Source organism: Balaenoptera acutorostrata, chromosome 1 (genome assembly GCF_949987535.1).
Source record: "Balaenoptera acutorostrata chromosome 1, mBalAcu1.1, whole genome shotgun sequence".
Lineage (NCBI taxonomy): Eukaryota > Metazoa > Chordata > Mammalia > Artiodactyla > Balaenopteridae > Balaenoptera > Balaenoptera acutorostrata.
In genome coordinates this window covers 180107481-180125949 of record NC_080064.1, presented here as the reverse complement: position 1 = coordinate 180125949, position 18469 = coordinate 180107481, and the positions used below count along the sequence as shown (strand labels likewise).

The following is an 18469-nucleotide window of genomic DNA, read 5'->3' as shown; positions in this document are numbered from 1 at the left end:
AGTCTCTTAGATCCTTTCTTTGTATTTCTCCAGTGTCAGTTGTCATGTCTCCTGTTTCACTCATAATTTTATTTATTTCAGTTTTCTGTCTTTCTTGGTAAGTCTAGTTAAAGGTTTGTCAATTTTGTTTATATTTTCAAAAACCACCACTTAGTTTTATTGATCTTTTCTATTTGTTTTTCTATGCTCTGTTTCATTTATTTCTGCTTCAATTTTTGTTATCTCTTTCCTTCTCCTAACTTTGAGCTTTGTTTGTTCCTTTCTAGTTCCTTGAAGTGTAAAGTTAGGTAGTTTGAGATCTGTCTTTTTGCTTAATGTAGGTGTTTATAACTGTCAACTTCCCTCTTTGACCTGCTTTTACTGCATCCCATAAGATATCTTTCCAGCAGTTATTTAAGATGTTTATTCAAATTTCATCTTTTTGGTAATTAGAAATATTACCATTTGTCTTTTTACTTTTTTAAAATATCTTTTTAAATTAAATCAGGGAAATTTGCACACATTGAATATTACCTTTTGTTTATTCATTTACTCTTTCAATTTTTTAATATATTGTTTTGGTAAAAAAGTGAGAAAGAGTGTTAAACCATTGGTATATTAAATAAAAACAACTTTAATCCCCAATACCTTGTTCCTATATCAGCTAAAGATTCTTTTTTTAAAAAATAAATTTATTTATTATTTTTGGCTGTGTTGGGTCTTTGTTGCTGCATGTGGGCTTTCTCTAGTTGTGGCTAGCGGGGGCTACTCTTCGTGGCAGAGCACGGGCTTCTTGTTGCAGTGGCTTCTCTTGTTGCGGAGCATGGGCTCTAGGCACGCGGGCTTCAGTGGTTGTGGCACGCGGGCTCGGTAGTTGTGGCTCATGGGCTGTAGAGTGCAGGTTCAGTAGTTGTGGCACACAGGCTTAGTTGCTCCGTGGCATGTGGGATCTTCCTGGACAAGGGCTTGAACCTGCGTCCCCTGCATTAGCAGGCAGATTCTTAACCAATGCACCACCAGGGAAGTCCTCAACTAAAGATTCTTCAGGTAACTTAAAGCACTCAGATATCCTTGGAAAGTAATATTATAATACACAATAACATTTCTATATTACATTTTCATAGATATTGTTAAAAGGAAAAATAAATCACATATTCTTTCATTCAAAATATGGAAAACTGAAATAGTAAAACTAAATTGACAAAATTTAAATTGGTTTATGCTGGATTTTACCTAATTTTAAGGAAAATAGTTATTACGTGTTACATACATTTGAAGGTATAAGAAATATATTTTTCTTCATTGCACAGAATTTTTTATTGCAAAATACTTAAGTACAGACCTCTAAGAACATTTTCATAATGACCATTAATTAAGTGTATAGAAAACATTTTTCAAATCTGAGTGTAAATGGAGGGGAAAGCCGGATGCAAGGTGACTAAAATCCAGAGTTTGGGTGACTTGGCAAGGTCATCCAATTAACAGGTTGAAGTTGTGGATGTGACCCAGGCAGGATTTTCTTGTTTAAAAATGCTGCAGATGAGTGTATTTAAAACAAAGAGGAGGAAAATCTAGTTATAGCCCACCCACATCATTTTATACCATTTTATACTGTAGCAAGAAACTTTGAGTGTTTCAGAACTTAGTTAGGTGCATGGTCCATTGGTATCCAGCTTTAATACCTGCCTGTGAGTGCCGTGTTCCACCACAACCCCAGCTCCAGCACACTTGCTGTTAGCGGCTAATTCTTTTTCACATAGAGTCAGGAATTTGGGCTAAAGTTCTAACCCTTGTTCTTTTCCAGAGTTAGAGTGGTACCGCATGTTTCCTCCTTTTACTTCCCCCACAGAGGTGGCTTCAGGGCTGATGAGAATGTCACCAGGTAGATTCAGTATAGAGATGTGCTTTCCATTTTCTGTCTCAGTTACCTAATCTTACAAGCCAGCTCCCTTGAAAAAGCATGTGTAGATCACTAGTCCTCTCTAAACCTCTGCCCACTGGGCTGCAGTGGGGGGTACTTGCAGCTGGGTGTGTGGCTATTGCTGCAGGAGTACCTTGGCCTAAGGTGTCTGGCCGCTCTCAGCCATGGCTGGAGCCTGTACAGCAATCCAGTGAGTTCAGGCCAAGTGCTGTGCAATCTCTGCGCCCCCTAAGTTTTGGTATACTGTGTTTCTCTTTTCATTTGTTTTCAAGATATTTTTGATTTCCTTTTTTATTTCTTCTTTGACCTCTTGGTTTTTCAGAAATGTATTGTTTACTTTCCACATATTTGTGAGTTTTTCAGTTTTCTTCTTGTTGTTGATTTTTAGTTTCATGCCATTGTGGTCAGAAAAGATTGTTGGTATGGTTTCACTCTTTCTACATTTGTTAACACTTGTTTTGTGGCCAAATATTATCTATTCTGGACATTAATCAGTGTGTGCTTGAGAAGAATGTGTATTCTGCTGCTTGTCAGTGGAATGTTCAGTATATGTCTGTTAGGTTCATATGGTCTGAAGTATCATTTAAATCTGTTGTTTCCTTATTGATTTTCTGTCCGGACCATCTATCCATTGTTCAAAATGGAGTATTGAAGTCCTATACTATTATTGTATTATTTTCTATTTCTCCACATCTGTTTGTAGTTACTTAATATATTTAGGTGCTCCGATATAGGGTACATATATATTTACAACTAATAATTTTCTCTTGATGAATTGACCCCTTTATCATTATGATGACATCGTTTGTCTCTTATTAGAATTTTTGACTTAAAGTCTATTTTGTCTGATATAAGTATAGCTACCTCTTCTAAGTTTCCATTTGCGTGGAATATCTTTTTCTATCCCTTTACCTGATTCCTAAGTGTGTCTTTAAAGCTGACACGATCTCTTGTAGGCATCATACAGTCGGGTCTTGTTTTTTTCCATCCTTTCAGCCACTCTATACTTTTTGATTGGAAGATGTAATCCTTTTACATTTAAAATAATTATTGATAGGCAAGTACTTACTAATGCCAACTTATTTATTGTTTCCTGTTTGTTTTGTAGTTCCTTTGTTCCTCTCTTTCTTTTTTCCTTCATGAATTGATGATTTTTCTTAAAGGCATGCTTTGATTTCCTTCTCTTTATCTTTTGTACCTTTACTATGGGTTTTTGTTTTGTGGTTACCATGAGGCTTACATAAAGCACCTTATAGCTGTAACAGTCTGTATGAACTAACAAATTATATTTGATTGCATGCAAAAACTGCCCTTTTACTCCCAGTACACATTTATGTTTCTTATAATTTTGCTTTACATCTTTTTATATTGTATATTCATTAACACGTTATTTTAATTAGAGTAACTTTAACACTTCTGTCATTTAACCTTTTTACTAGAGTTATGATGTCATTAACATACCACCATATTACAGTATAGGAGTATTTTGAATTTGCCTATATACTTACCTTTACCATATTTTAAAATTTCATATGTTTTCTAGGCACTAATTATCATCCTTTCATTTCAGCTTGGAGAACTCCTTTTAGGATTTCTTGTAATGTAGGTCTAGTGGTGATGAACTCCTTCAGCTTTTGTTTGTCTGTAAAAGTAGTTATCTTTCTTTCATTTATGAAGAATAACTTTTCCAGTTAAGTATTATTGGTTGGCAGTTTTTTATTTGCAGCACTTTGAATATATCATCCCATTGTTTTTGGCCTGCAAGGTTTCTGCTGCGATATCTAGTTGTAGCTTTATGGAGGTTCCCTTGTAAGTGGTAAGTGACAAGCTTTTTTTCTGTTGCTGCTTTCAAAATGCTCACTTTGTCTTTGATTTTTGACACTTTTATTATTATATGTCTTTGAGAAGATCTATTTGGGTTGAATTTGTTTGGGGATCTGTGAGCTTCATGAATTTGAATGCTCATATCTTTCCCCAGATTTGGGAAATTCTTAGCTATTCTTTCTTTAAATAAGCTTTCTGACTCTTTTTCCCTTTCTCCTCCTTCTGGGACTCTCATAAAGCATATATTGTTTCTTTCAGTTGTGTCACATAAGTACTACAGGCTTTCGTCATTCCTTTTTTTTTTTTTTTTTCTTTTTGTACCTCTGACTGGATAACTTGAAATGATCTATCTTTGATTTCACTGATTCTTTCTTCTGGTTGGCCATGTCTGCTGTTGAAGCTCCTGTTGAATTCTAAAGAATCCATTGTATTCTTTGGCTCCAAAATTTATTTTTGGTTGTTTTATATTTTTTATCTCTGTGTTGAGTTTCTCATTTTGTTCATGAGTTGCTTTCTGATTTTGTAAAATTGTTATCTGTAATTATGTTAAGCTGATGGTTTTCTTTGTTTTTGTTTGTTTTTGTAGTTCTCAGAGCATCTTTAGAACAGTTATTTTGAATTGTTTGTTATGAAGTTTGTTGATCTCCATTTCTTTGGGTTCTTTTACTGGAAGTTTACTTATTTCCTTCGGTGGAGCTATGTTTCCTTGATCCTTTGTGATTCCTGTAGCCTTGCACAGATAACTGTACATTTGAAGGAGATTTCACCTCTTCCAGACTTTATAGACTGATCTCAATAAGGAAGGACCTTCTCTGGTGTGTGGGAACATGTTGGAATGTGCTGTAACTGCTGGTGTACTGGTGCAGGATGCCAAGTGTGGGTGTGTGGCCGCTCTGGGCCAGAGACGGATCTGGTGTGGTGTCTTGTCTGCAGAGGCAGTTGGAATCTACAGCGTAACACCTGTATGATCTTTGGTGGGCTCTGCAGGTGGTCCTTCATGGCTGCACGGGCTGTTTGTGTTCAGTGATGTTTCCAGGTTCAGTGGCTGGGGACAAGGGCAAGCAGTGGTCATGGCTGGAACTGGTGATATGCACAGGCTTGGCTGCTGGGGCTGGCCACAGACACCTATATGGTGGCAGGGTGCAGCTGCAAACTCACATGCAGTGGTCAGGGTCAGAGTCAGCAGTAGTGTCCTGGGCCACCTGTAAGCACATGGTCAGCTCCGGGGGCCCTGGCTGTCAGCATGTACTGCCATGAATACACTGGCTAGCCACAGGCACGATCATGGCAGTGGGTGTCAGTGATGGGAGTTGAGGCTGGCCCCTTACAGGTGAGTGTTAGGAGTCAGGGCCAGATCCAGCCCCATTAGCAGCTGTGGGGGCCTTGGCTGTTGGTGTGCGCGTGTGTGTCCCTAGGGGCTAACTGCAGGTGGCTGCAGTGGTGCAGGCCAGTGACGGAGTCAGGGCCAGGTCTTCTCCCCAAACAGCTGTGGGGACCTTGGCTGCCAGTGTGCGCTTGTGCATCTGCAGAGGCTAGCCTTGTGCGTGTGCACGGCGGTGGATGCTGGTGATTTGAGTTGGGGGCCTGCAGTGTGCGGGTGCGCAGCTGCTGGGGCTGAACAGAGGCACACACAGTGATGTGGGTCAGTGACATGCGTCAGGGCCAGATCTTTGTCCTTAAGCAGTTGTGGGGCCTTGGCGGTCAGTGTGCCTCTGTGCATCTGCAGGGGCCTACGGCGGTGTCTTGCGTGTGTGCAGCCAGTGGCTGGGGCTGGTTGCTGGTGTGGCTCTTGGGCTCTAGCAGCAGAAGATGGGGAGCTAGCAGGGAAAGCCTCAGACGGCTGGTATCTCCAGGCATGAAAACTTGGAAAACCTCAGTGGTGAAATCTGCAGGCTGTCGGCGGCATCTGTGTTGACTGTTGCTTTGCTCAGTGGTGAGAGCTGCTGCTGCGCAGTCTGTTGTCGTCTGTGGCGAGGTCCGCAGTAACAAAAGCTGGGGAGGGCTGCAGCATCCACAGAGCTCCTGAGGTGCTTGTTGATGCAGGCTGCTAGAGTCCTCCGTAGAGGAAGGAGGCCAGTGGGCGCTGCGGTTCCCATGCTGCCTGGCTGATACTGGCCACCCTGCCCATCTTCCTTGATCCAGCTGCGTGTAGATGTCTCAGCTTTGCTGCACTCTAAGGTGCAGTGAAACCAAAGTGCATGCTCCGCACGGGACCCTGGAAGGCTGGAGAAGCCGGCCATTCACTTTCTCTCCCTTTCCTGGTGACGGGCACTCTCTCCAGCCAAGGAGTACCCAGTGTCTGCCCTGGGTGATGAGATGATGCAGCCAGAGCAAACTGTTTTTCCCCCCTTTCTTGTGCATTTGTCTCAGGTTTTTTTGTCCCACTGTGTTGTTGAAGCTTCTCAAGTGGACTCCAGAGCCATTTTTGTTCATGGACAGCTGTCTAGTTGTGGTACCTTGTTGGGGGGTGGGTATGGGCTCTTCTACTCCACCATCTCTGTGACAGCCCTTACTTAATTTTCATTATTCCACTACATCTTTAATGTTGTTGTGGTTGCTCTAGTGCTTGTGTATATATCTTAACTTGTCAGAGTCAGCTTCAGAATTACACTAGCGTAATATTCGTGAGATGTAGAGATGTTACGCCTTTTTTCACTTTACCCTTGGACAGTGCGGGGGTTAGGGCTTTCGATTCTCTGCACAGGCGAAAGTCTGGGTATAACTTCACAGTCATCCTCTTCATCCTTGGTTCCACATCTGCAGATTCAGCCAACCTCGGATCGTGTGGTACCTATTTAATGAACAAAAATCCCTGTGTAAGTGGGCCCGAGCAGTTCAAACCTGTGTTGTTCAAGGGTCAACTGTAGTTCTGGTCCTTTCTGTCTCTTCTTGTGGTCTTCTTGTTATGCGTATTGCATCCATTAATGTTACAAACTCCACAATACATTGTTATAAATTATTACTTTATCATCTGTAGTCATTTTCTTAGCCCAGTGCCGCCTTTCTCATATATACCTCCTTTGTGCTGTTATCTGCAAATATATTATATTTCTGTATGTTTTACACTGGAGAACACATTACATACATATTTTTTGAACATTTGCCTTTTACATCAGTTAGGAGAAGAGAGTATTCAGTTGGCCAAAACCTTCTTTTTGGTTTTTCCGTAACATCTTATGGAACGTTTTTTCCTGTGGATTTGAATTACCGTCTATGGGCACTTGCTTTTAGCCTGAAGAACTTCCTCTCATGTCCTTTCCTATGAGATGGGTCTGCTGGCAACAAATTCATTCCCTCTCTCTCTTTCTCCTTTTTTCTTTTTGTTTTTTAAAAAAATAAAAGAATGGCTTTATTTTGCTTGCATTTTTTCAATTTAGCTCTGCTGGATGTAGGATTCTTGGTTGAGAATGTTTTCTTTGAGCACTTTCAGTATGTGATCCCACTGCTCTCTGCCCTACGTTGTTTCTGCTGACAACTCAGCTGCTAGTGTTACTGGGGTTCTCTTGTACATACTCTTTTTTTCTCTTTCTGCTTTCAAGGTTTTCTCCTTATTTCTCACTTCCAGCATTTTTACTGTAATGTATCTTTGTTTGGATCTGTCTGTGTTTATTCTTCTTGGAGTTCATTTGGCTTTCTGGTTGAGCAGGTTAGTGTTTTCCAGTAAATTTCAGAAATTGTCAATTAATTTTTTATATATATTTAAAAAAATTTTTTTAACATCTTTATTGGAGTATAATTGCTTTACAATGGTGTGTTAGTTTCTGCTGTATAACAAAGTGAATCAGCTATACATATACATATATCCCCATATCTCCTCCCTCTTGTGTCTCCCTCCCACCTTCCCTATCCCACCCCTATAAAGCTGATCTCCCTGTGCTATGCGGCTGCTTCCCACGAGCTATCTATTTTACATTTGGTAGTGTATATATGTCCATGCCACTCTCTCACTTCGTCCCAGCTTACCCTTCCCCCTCCCCATGTCCTCAAGTCCATTCTCTACATCTGCGTCTTTATTCCTGTCCTGCCCCTAGGTTCTTTGAACCATTTTTTTTTGTTTTTTAGATTCCATATTTATGTCTTGGCATATGGTATTTGTTTTTCTCTTTGTGACTTATTTCACTCTGTATGACAGACTCTAGGTCCATCCACCTCAATACAAATAACTCAATTTTTTTCTATTAATGGCTGAGTAATATTCCATTGTATATATGTGCCACATCTTCTTTATCCATTCATCTGTCGATGGACACTTAGGTTGCTTCCATGTCCTGGCTGTTGTAAATAGAGCTGCAATGAACATTGTGGTACATGACTCTTTTTGAATTATGGTTTTCTCAGGGTATATGCCCAGTAGTGGGATTGCTGGGTCGTATGGTAGTTCTATTTTTAGTTTTTTAAGGAACATCCTTACTGTTCTCCATAGTGGCTGTATCAATTTACATTCCCACCACCAGTGCAAGAGGGTTCCCTTTTCTCCACACCCTCTCCAGCATTTATTGTTTGTAGATTTTTTATGATGGCCATTCTGACTGGTGTGAGGTGATACCTCATTGTAGTTTTGATTTGCATTTCTCTAATAATTAGTGATGTTGAGCATCATTTCATGTGTTTGTTGGCAATGTGTATATCTTCTTTGGAGAAATGTCTATTTAGGTCTTCTGCCCATTTCTGGATTGGGTTGTTGGCTTTTTTGATACTGATATTGAGCTGCATGAGCTGCTTGCATATTTTAGAGATTAATCCTTTGTCAGTTGCTTCATTTGCAAATATTTTCTCCCATTCTGAGTGTTGTCTTTTTTATGGTTTCTTTTGCTGTGCAAAAAGCTTTTAATTTTCATTAGGTCCCATTTGTTTATTTTTGTTTTTATTTCCATTTCTCTAAGAGGTGAGTCAAAAAGGATCTTGCTGTGATTTATGTCATAGAGTGTTCTGCCTGTGTTTTCCTTTAAGAGTTTTATAGTGTCTGGCCTTACATTTAGGTCTCTAATCCATTTTGAGTTTATTTTTGTGTATGGTGTTAGGGAGTGTTCTAATTTCATTCTTTTACTTGTAGCTGTCCAGTTTTCCCAGCACCACTTATTGAAGAGGCTGTCTTTTCTCTATTGTATACTCTTGCCTCCTTTATCAAAGATAAGGTGACCATATGTGTGTGGGTTTATCTCTGGGCTTTCTGTCCTGTTCCATTGATCTGTATTTCTGATTTTGTGCCAGTACCATACTGTCTTGATTACTGTAGCTTTGTAGTATAGTCTGAATTCAGGGAGCCTGATTCCTCCAGCTCCGTTTTCCCTTCTCAAGATTGCTATGGCTGTTTGGGGTCTTTTGTGTTTCCATACAAATAGTGCAATTTTTTGTTCTAGTTCTGTGAAAAATGCTATTGCTAGTGTGATAGGGATTGTATTGAATGTGTAGATTGCTTTGGGTAGTATAGTCATTTTCACAATGTTCATTCTTCCAATTCAAGAACATGGTATATCTCTCCATCTGTTTATATCATCTTTAATTTCTTTCATCAGTGTCTTATAGTTTTTTGCATACAGGTCTTTTGTCTCCTTAGGTAGGTTTATTCCTAGGTATTTTATTCTTTTTGTTGCAGTGGTACATGGGAGTGTTTCCTTAATTTCTCTTTCAGATTTTTCATCATTAATGTATAGGAATGCAAGAGATTTCTGTGCATTAATTTTGTATCCTGCAACTTTACCAAATTCATTGATTAGCTCTAGTAGTTTTCTGGTAGCATCTTTAGGATTCACTATGTATAGTATCATGTCATCTGCAAACAGTGACAGCTTTACTTCTTCTTTTCCGATTTGAATTCCTTTTATTTCTTTTTCTTCTGTAATTGCTGCCGCTAAAACTTCCAAAACTATGTTGAATACTAGTGGTGAGAGTGGGCAACCTTGTCTTGTTCCTGATCTTAGTGGAAATAGTTTCATTTTTTCACCATTGAGAATGATGTTGGCTGTGGGTTTGTCATATATGGCCTTTATTATGTTGAGGTAAGTTCCCTGTATGCCTACTTTCTGGAGGGTTTTTATAATAAATGGGTGTTGAATTTTGTCGAAAGCTTTTTCTGCATCTATTGAGGTGATCATATGGTTTTTCTCCTCCAGTTTGTTAATATGGTCTATCACATTGATTGATTTGTGTATATTGAAGAATCCTTGCATTCCTGGGATAAACCCCACTTGATCGTGGTGTATGATCCTTTTAATGTGCTGTTGGATTCTGTTTGCTACTATTATGTTGAGGAATTTTGCATCTATGTTCATCAGTGATATTGGTCTGTAGTTTTCTTTTTTTGTGACATCTTTGGTTTTGGTGTCAGGGTGATGGTGACCTCGTAGAATGAGTTTGTGAGTGTTCCTCCCTCTGCTATAATTTGGAAGAGTTTGAGAAGGATAGGTATTAGCTCTTCTGTAAATGTTTGATAGAACTCGCCTGTGAAGCCACCTGGTCCTGGGCTTTTGTTTATTGGAGGATTTTTCATCACAATTTCAATTTCAGTGCTTGTGATTGGTCTGTTTATATTTTCTATTTCTTCCTGGTTCAGTCTCAGAATGTTGTGCTTTTCTAAGAATTTGTTCATTTCTTCCAGGTTGTCCATTTTATTGGCATATAGTTGCTAGTAGTAATCTCTCATGATCCTTTGGATTTCTGCAGTGTCAGTTGTTACTTCTCCTTTTTCATCTCTAATTCTGTTGATTTCAGTCTTCTCTCTTTTGTTCTTGATGAGTATAGCTAATGGTTTATCAATTAATGTTTATCTTCTCAAAGAATCAGCTTTTAGTTTTATTTATCTTTGCTATTGTTTCCTTTATTTCTTTTACAATTTATTTCTAATCTGAACTTTATGGTTTCTTTTCTTCTGCTAACTTTGGGTTTTTTTTGTTCTTCCTTCTCTACTCGCTTTAGGTATAAGGTTAGGTGGTTTATTTGAGATTTTTCTTATTTCTTGAGGTAGGATTGTGTTGCTATAAATTTCCCTCTTAAAACTGCTTTTGCTGCATCCCATAGGTTTTGGGTCATCATGTTTTCATTGTCATTTGTTTCTGGTTGTTTTTTGATTTCCTCTTTGATTTCTTCAGTGATCTCTTGGTTATTTAGTAATGCATTGTTTAACCTCCGTGTGTTTGTTGTTTTTACAGATTTTTTCCTGTAATTAATATCTAGTCTCATAGCGTTGTGGTCAGAAAAGATACTTGATACGATTTCAATTTTCTTAAATTTACCAAGGCTTGATTTGTGACCCAAAATGTGATCTATCCTGGAGAATGTTCCATGAGCACTTGAGAAGAAAGTGTATTCTATTGTTTTTGGATGGAATGTCTTTTAAATATCAATTAAGTCCATCTTGTTTAATGTATCGTTTAAAGCTTGTGTTTCTTTATTTATTGTCATTTTGGTTGGTCTGTCCATTGGTGAAAGTGGGGTGTTAAAGTTCCCTACTATTACTGTGTTACTGTCAATTTCCCCTTTTATGGCTGTTAGCTTTTGCCTTATGTACTGAGGTGCTCCTATGTTAGGTGAATAAATATTTACAATTGTTATATCTTCTTGTTGGATTGATCCCTTGATCATTATGTAGTGTCCTTCTTTGTCTCTTGTAATAGTCTTTATTTTAAAGTTTGTTTTGTCTGATTTGAGAATTGCTACTCCAGCTTTCTTTTGATTTCCATTTGCATGGAATATCTTTTTCCATCCCCTCACTTTTGGTCTGTATGTATCCGTAGGTTTGAAGTGTCTCTCTTGTAGACAGCATATATATAGGTCTTGTTTTTGTATCCATTCAGCCAGTGTATGTCTTTGGTTAGAGCATTTAATCCATTTACACTTAAGGTGTGTTCCTATTACCATTTTCTTAATTGTTTTGGGTTTGTTATTGTAGGTCTTTTCCTTCTCTTGTGTTTCCTGCCTAGAGAAGTTCCTTTAGCATTTGTTGTAAAGATGGTTTGGTGGTGCTGAATTCTCTTAGCTTTTGCTTGTCTGTAAAGGTTTTAATTTCTCCGTAGAATCTGAATGACATCCTTGCTGGGTAGAGTAATGTTGCTTGTAGGTTTTTCCCTTTCATCACTTTAAATATGTCCTGCCACTCCCTTCTGGCTTGTAGAGTTTCTGCTGAAAGATCAGCTGTTAACCTTATGGGGATTCCCTTGTGTATTATTTGTTGCTTTTCCCTTGCTGCTTTTAATATTTTTTCTTTGTATTTAATTTTTGATGGTTTGATTAATATGTGTCCTGGCATGTTTCTCCTTGGATTTATCCTGTATGGGACTCTCTGCACTTCCTGGACTTGATTGACTATTTCCTTTCCCATACTAGGGAAGTTTTCAACTATAATCTCTTCAAATATTTTCTCAGTCCCTTTTTTTTTTCTCTTCTTCTTCTGGGACCCCTATAATTTGAATGTTGGTGCGTTTAATATTGTCCCAGAGGTCTCTGAGACTGTCGTCAATTCTTTTCATTCTTTTTTCTTTATTCTGCTCTGTGGTCGTTATTTCCACTATTTTATCTTCCAGATCACTTATCCTTTCTTCTGCCTGAGTTATTCTGCTCTTGATTCCTTCTAGAGAATTTTTGATTTCATTTATTTTGTTTTTCATCATTGTTTGTTTGTTCTTTAGTTTGTCTGGGTCCTTGTTAAACGTTTCTTGTATTTTCTCCATTCTATTTCCAGGTTTTGGATCATCTTTACTATCATTACTCTGAGTTCTTTTTCAGGTAGGCTGCCTATTTCCTCTTCATTTGTTTGGTCTGGTGGGTTTTTACCTTGCTCCTTCATCTGCTGTGTATTTCTCTGTCTTCTCATTTTGCTTAACTCACTGTGTTTGGGGTCTCCTTTTTGCAGGCTGCAGGTTCATATTTCCCGTTATGTTTGGTGTCTGCCCCCAGTGGGTAAGGTTGGTTCAGTGGGTTGTGTAGACTTCCTGGTGGAGGGGACTAGTGCCTGTGTTCTTGTGGATGAGGCTGGATCTTGTCTTTCTGGTCGGCAGGACCACTTCCGGTGGTGTGTTTTCAGGTGTCTGTCACCTTACTATGATTTTAGGTAGCCTCTCTGCTAATGGGTGGGGTTGTGATCTTGTCTTGCTAGTTGCTTGGCATAGGGTGTCCAGCACTGTAGCTTGCTGGTCGTTGAGTGGAGCTGGGTCTTAGCGTTGAGATGGAGACCTCTGGGAGAGCTTTCGCCGTTTGATATTACGTGGGGCTGGGAGGTCTCTGGTGGACCAGTGTCCTGAACTCAGCTCTCCCGCCTCAGAGGCTCAGGCCTGACACCCGGCCGGAGCGCCAGGACCCTGTTAGCCACACAGCTCAGAAGAAAAGGGAGAAAAAAAGAAAGAAAGAAAGGGAGGAAGGGAGGGAAGGAGAGAGAAAGAAAGAAAAGAAAAGAAAGTTATTAAAATAAAAAGTAAAAAAGTTATTATTAAAAATAAGAAAATAGGACAGTAATAAAAAAAAGAAAAAACAAAAAAGAAAGAAAAAAGAGAGCAACCAAACCAAAAAACCAATCCACGAATGATAAGAAGTGCTAAAAACTATACTAAAAGAAAACCAAAGGGCTTCCCTGGTGGCGCAGTGGTTGAGAATCTGCCTGCCAATGCAGGGGACACGGGTTCGAGCCCTGGTCTGGGAAGATCCCACATGCCGCGGAGCAACTGGGCCCGTGAGCCACAACTACTGAGCCTGAGCGTCTGGAGCCTCTGCTCCGCAACAAGAGAGGCCGCGATAGTGACAGGCCCGCGCACCGCGATGAAGAGTGGCCCCCGCTCGCCGCAACTGGAGAAAGCCCTCACACAGAAACGAAGACCCAACACAGCCAAAAATAAACATAATAAATAAATAATAAATAAAAAAAAAAAAAAAAAGAAAACCAAAAAGAGACAGACAGATAGAACCCTAGGACAGATGGTAAAAGCAGAGCTATACAGCAAAATCACACAAAGAAGTATACACATACACACTCAGAAAAAGAGAAAAGGAAAAAAAAATATATATATATATATTAAAAAAAAGGAAGAGAGCAACCAAATCAGTAAACAAATCTACCAATGTTAATAAGCTCTAAATACTAAACTAAGATAAACATAAAATCAGAAACAAATTAGATGCAGAAAGCAAACCCCAAGTCTACAGTTGCTCCCAAAGTCCACCCCCTCAATTTTAGGATGATTCATTGTCTATTCAGGTATTCCAGAGATTCAGGGTACATCAAGTTGACTGTGTAGATTTAATCTGCTGCTCTTGAGGTTGTTGGGAGAAACTTTCCCTTCTCTTCTTTGTTCGCACAGCTCCTGGGGTTCAGGTTTGGATTTGGCCTTGCCTCTGCATGTAGGTCACCTGAGGGCGTCTGTTCTTTGCTCAGACAGGACGGGGTTAAAGGAGCACCTGCTCCTTTAATAGACATGTCTATGTATTTCTGATGTATTTGTGGGGAAGAAGGTGATCTCCACGTCTTACTCCTCCACCATCTTGAAGGTCCCCTTGTTTTTTTGTATATTTTTAAGCTCCTTTCCTTTCCTCTGAAACTCCCATTCCTTCCATTATGTTGGTATACTGAATATGCATGTTGCACATTTCTGTGAGGTTCTGATCATTTTTTTCTGTTCTTTTTTCTGTTTGTTCCTTGTTTTATGTAATCTCTATTGCTCTATATTTACATTCACTAGTTATTTCTTCTGCCAGTTCATATATACTGTTGAGCCCCTCTAGGGAATTTTGAGTTTCAGCTATTATTTTCAACTCCAGAATTCCCCTTTTGGTCTTTTTAACAAAAATAACAATTTCTGTCTCTTTATTGGTATTTTCTATTGATATGACATTACTGTCATTATCATTTCTCCCTTTATCTCTTTAATCATGGTTTCCTTTAAGTTCTTTACGCTTTATTTTTTTTTCGCCACGCCACGTGGCTTGTGGGATCTTAGTTCCCCAACCAGGGATCAAAGCCAGGCCCACAGCAGTGATAGTGCCAAGTCCTAACCACTGAACTGCCAGGGAATTCCCCTTTACACATGCTTATAATGGCAGTCTTGAATTCTTTTTCTGTTAACCTGACATACGGTTGCTCTCATAGGTAGTTGATGTTGCCTGCTTATTTTTCAGTTTATGTGCCATGCATTTGTGTTTCTTTGTATGTCTTGTAATTTTTTTTGTTCTTGGAAATCAGGCATTTTAGTAATATATTGAAATAAGTCTGTATATTGGTCTGCCACCACCTGCTTCCTGCCCTGGCTTTTCATTGTAATTGGCTTGTTTATATGTTTGGTGACTGGCAGGATTATTTTCATGAGGTCTGGTCCCACCCCGTCCCATTTTTCTCTAGTGTTAAGCCTGTGATGTTGCTTCCTGGGGAGGAGCAGCCTTGGGTATGCTCAGTCACCCTGAGAGGATAGTGGTTTTGGCAGGGCTCCCATCCTGTTTCTCTGCCAACACCCATCTGTTTTGTTCTGAAATTTTCCAGCTCTTGGCTCTGTTGTTTTCAACAGTGCCCTTGGGCATAAACTGTTTTGTAGACTAATTCAGTCCAATTTGGGGTCCTTTGAAGTATTGGTTCCTGAGGTCAGTCTTGATTCTTGTTCTGATCCCAGGAGGACTCCTCCCAGCCGTCTTCTCTCCTGCAAATGAGCTGGCCTAGAGTTTAGCTCTGTCATCTTGAATCTGTGAAACTTTTCCCAATTGCCTTTCATCACAGCCTCTACTCTTGTTCAGAGCCCTCTTAGGCCTGAACCTCTCCTTGCTCTGTTACTGGGAGGAGAGTAAGAGCTATTTGTTTTACTGCCTGCTTCTCCTTCCCCCAGGCAGAACCTGCCAGGCAGGGCTCTGGAACTGGGAGTGGGGGAAACTACACTTCTGTGTGAGAGACACCCCGACTTTTGGAGCTGAGCGCCCATGGGGAGGGTCAGTAGCCTGAGATCTTCTTGAACTGCCTTTCCTGGTGTGGAACCACCATTGCATGAGCCCAAACAAGGGTGATGAGAGCTCCAGCATTCCCAGCAGACTCTCACACACGGTACAGTTTCTGTTCCGTGAGTGGGGTCTTAGAAGTAGAGAATCTCGACCTTGTAGCCTCAGCAACAGGTAGGTGGAACAGGATCATAAATGCTGACCCCCTGCTCTCCCCAGGGAGCCCTGTCCCCTTGGCTGCATGGTCTGGAGTGGAGCCGGCCTCACAGAGCTGGCAGGCTGGAGGGAGGGAGTGGTCTTGGTTCTCATTTTTCTTGCCAAACTTTCATGGCATTTTTCTTGTTTAGATATTTCTTTGTTTGCTCTATGCCCTTAGGACCATTTCCAGGAGCTTGATTTATTTATTTTTAATTATACATTCATTCATTCATTCATTTATTTATTTATTTATTTATTTATTTATGGCTGGGTTGGGTCTTGGTTGCAGCGAGCGGGGGCTGCTCTTCGTTAGGGTGCATGGGCTTCTCGTTGCTGTGGCTTTTCTTGTTGCAGAGCACGGGCTGCAGGTGCGTGGGCTTCAGTAGTTACGGTACGTGGGCTCAGTAGTTGTGGCTCACGGGCTGTAGAGCGCAGGCTCAGTAGTTGTGGCGCACAGGCTTAGTTGCTCCGTGGCATGTGGGATCTTCCCGGACCAGGGCTTGAACCTGTGTCCCCTGCATTGGCAGGCAGATTCTTAACCATTGCACCACCAGGGAAGTCCCTACAGAAGCTTTAAATGATTAGGGTTTTAAATTATTTTCACCACTTTTCCTGGCAAGCCCATCCATGTAGTTTTTTTACACTGTCATGCCTGAAGTCAAATTCTGTTGCATTGATTTTTCTTTTATTTTTCTGTTCTTAATTTCATCAATTTTTTTTTTTTATTGTTTCCTTGCTTCTGCCTGCATTGGGCTCCTTTGTTTTTCTTTTTCTAGTTCTTGAGGTAAGACTTTATATTATTGATCAGACTTTTATTCTTTTCTAATGTATGTATTTTATTGCTGTAAATTTGTGTCATCACTCCTGTAGTTTGTGTCCCACAAATTTTGTCATGTTGAATTTCCATTTTTATTCATTTCATCGTATTTTTTAAATTTCCTTTGAGAGTTCTTTGATCCATGGATTATTTAGAAGCATGTTGTCCCTTTATATCTTTTTTCCTTCCCTTCTTTTTAGCTTGGTTTACATATTTCCTCTGCATGTATTTTGGTCCATATAAGACAGTGTTTGACAGTTATCTTTTCAACTGTGAAACATAATTTAGATGACTTGAGGAAATGGAAAGTTTATTATATTTACCCATATTTTTGTTTACCATACTTTTTCTTCCCTCTTGATGTTTCAGCATCTCTGCTTTATTGTTTTTTTTTCTGTTTAGACAATTTTCTTTAGCCATTCCTTAGGGTAGGTCTGCTGGTCACATATCCTTTTAGTTTTCCTGCATCTGATAGTGTCTTGATTTCTTTCCATTCTTGAAGTATACTTTCAGCGTATATAGCATTCTGGATTGACATTTTTTTCTTAGCACTTGAAAAATATTGTTCCACTTCTTTCTGGCCTCCATGTTTTTTAATGAAAACTTTGCTGTCTTTTAAATTATTTTCCCCTAATAAACAACATGTCATTTTTCTCCAACTGCTTTCAAGACATTTTTATTTTCAAAAGTTTAACGATTATGTGTCTTGACATGGATTTCTTTGGATTTTTCCTCTGGATTTTGTTAAGCTTCTTGAATTTATAGGTTTATGTCTCATGGCAGTTTGGGGAGTTTTCAGCCATTATTTTTTTGTGTACTTTTTTCCGCTCTGAAAAAGTCTCCTTTCAGGGCAGCAGTGGCACCAAAGTTAGATCTTTTGTTATAGTCCCACAGCTCCGTGATATTTTTTTTCTGTCCTTTTTCTCTCTTCTTTTTAGATTGGGTCGTTTATTGTTCTGACTTCAAGGTTAGTGGTTCTTCCCTTTTTCCCCTCCATTCTGTAGTTGAGCCCATCTACAGAACTTTTTATTTCACTTATTGCACTTTTCTCTTTTAAAATTTGCATTTGATAGCTCAATAAAATTGAGCTATCAAATATAAGAAAAAACATTTTCCATTTACTTTTTCTTGGATATCTACTGACTCTTTGCTGAGCCTTTCTCTTTTTTCATATTTTTCAAGTGTGTTCACAGTTGGTCATTTAAGCATTTTTTTTTTTTAAGCATTTTTATCATGGTAACTTTAAAGTCTTTTTCAGGTTATTCTAACATTTCTCTTGTCTCAGTCTTGGTTATCTAGTGACTGTCTTTTTTATTCAGTTTCAGATCTTCCTGGTTTGGGGTATGAGTGAATTTTTGTTGAAACCTTGGCATTTTCTGTATTGTGAGATTTGGCATCTTATTTAAAACTTTCTGTTTTAGCTAGTTTTCACTGACACCTCTCTGGCAAAGGAAGGGCGTCACTTACAGAAAAAAATTTTAAATGTTCTTAGTGGCTAAAAAGTAAATCTGGAAAGTAAATGAGTTTCAATAGTCAAGAAAATTTAGAGGAAGACTGTGGACTGAATTGCTCTATCAGATAGGAGTATCCTGCAGTATTATCTGCTCGTGGTTCAGATCAATAGGACAAAACAGGTGTCTGGACTAGTCTTGTTTTTAGTCTAATATATTGTTATTTACCACACAGAAGCTTTAATAGGTATTATCTTTGCTTTAAAGTTGTTGCTTTTAAGTCATTTCTTCTATTTTAAATTATTTAAGGCTGACTTTTCCATTCTTCTTCTGGAACTTTCTGCTGCCTATGTTAAGTGAAGACACTTTAATTTGAGA

At 39.2% G+C, this 18469-nt stretch overlaps 1 protein-coding gene and 1 pseudogene across 1 annotated transcript in view; one reads left to right on the top strand and one right to left on the bottom strand.

The window, feature by feature from the left end:
* Nucleotides 1-18469, top strand: part of IARS2 (isoleucyl-tRNA synthetase 2, mitochondrial) — a 77006-nt gene that overhangs the window by 13798 nt on the left and 44739 nt on the right. The gene's annotated exons all lie outside the window — the stretch shown is intronic.
* On the bottom strand, nucleotides 1626-2066 carry LOC114236458 (D-aminoacyl-tRNA deacylase 2-like; annotated as a pseudogene).